Here is a 1,600-nt window from a genome sequence, read left to right as displayed (position 1 = left end):
TAGTAGAAAACACTCCCCAGTAGCACTTGGGAAAGGATTAATAGCCTCCAGGAAAGGGGAATAAGGAAAGTTATTCCCAAAGATTGGAATTCTTGAACATATAAATAGTCAAGATGCAGTTTTTACTTAATTTATTTATGAACTCACACTAGGGCACAATTTTTCTCTAAAGGGCTGGAAGATTCTTGATGTGACAGAGAGCCTCTGGAGGGTGGGGGCTAAAGCCCAATGCTGGGGGAGATGAGGCCTGTGGGAGGCAGTTGTGATTGTGGGGAGCTTGTCAAAATGCTTCGGGAGCCTTTGTGGGAAGCTGACCACTCCAGGCCTATGCAGGACCCCACTGCATCACGGGCTTGTGCCTCTCAAGTTTAATGTGCACCTCACTTGGGGATGTTGTTTAAATACGCATTCTGATTGAGTAGGTCTGGGCCAGGCCTGAGATGCTGCACTGCTAACAAGCTCCCAGGGGATGCCACTGCTTCTGGTTTGTGGACCGCAACCTGAATAGCAAGGTCATAGGCAATGATGGAGCCCAATTCCTAGATGTCAAACATTCTGCTATTGGGTCTCTGGGCCTGTTTCCTGGAGTTTCCAGAGGGGTCAACAGAGACCCTCTTCCTAGCTGCGATCCATGGGGTGAATAACAGCAAATACCTCCTTTCCCTCTCCTGGGTCAACCACTGAGATATGTTGCAAACTCTTCTTTTGGTGGAGTTTAAATGAGACAATGTCTCTATCTGAGGATGTGTCAATAGCACATTTATTTTTCATGAAATCAATCTGAACGGGTCTCCCGTCCGCAGGCCCCACTGGTACACCCTCAGTTCACTTGGGGCATTACGGGATCTCTCCTCCATTGGGGGAGCTCTCTCCTGTCCTCTGCCTTGTGTCATACCCGTCCTCCACCAGCTTCCAGGATGATTTTTCTAAAACAAAACCAGTCTGTCCCCTACTTAAACCCACAGAGCTTTGGGGACTCAAATGCCGCGTAGAACATTGGAGGCCCTCAGCTGGGTGTGGCTGTTGTCTCCATTCCAACTCCAAGCCCTGTCCTGGAGCACCAGTGCCAGGCCGTAGAGACACCCCCTCCGCCCCGCGCCCCAGACAAGTGCGACACTTGCCTCCCCTCCAGGCCGTGGCCCACAACACTCCCCTCACTCCCGCACCCTTTCCCTCTTGTCCAGGAAGCCCTCCCTGATAAACTGTCCTCACCCCCGGTCCTCAAGATTGGCCCTGCCTGGGGGCGACCCCAAGTGCTCACACGACGTGTGGGATTTCAGGCTGCCAGTCTCCATCTCACAGAGAACTCGGGCCCCACATCGCAGGCCGAGTCTCGCCACCGCAGGGCCTGGATCAGATCCTTGCGGACACTGCCTTGCAGCAAACCCTGCTCGCAGCCCCCTGCCCTCTCCACCTCCTCTAGGACCCGCGCGCCAGGAAACGCCCCGTGTCCAAGAGCGGCGGCCGGGTGACCGCCCCGCACACCCCTCGTGCTGCCTCTGCCCGGAAAACTCCCGCCGCTCGTGCAGGACCCCAGCCCGGAGCCGCGTCGCCTCCCCACCGAAACCCAGCGCACCGCACCCGCGGCGGCCTCCCTGAG

This window comes from Galeopterus variegatus, unplaced genomic scaffold (assembly GCF_000696425.1).
Source record: "Galeopterus variegatus unplaced genomic scaffold, G_variegatus-3.0.2 Scaffold551, whole genome shotgun sequence".
In the NCBI taxonomy this organism is placed as follows: Eukaryota; Metazoa; Chordata; class Mammalia; order Dermoptera; family Cynocephalidae; genus Galeopterus; species Galeopterus variegatus.
This window is presented reverse-complemented; position numbering follows the sequence as displayed.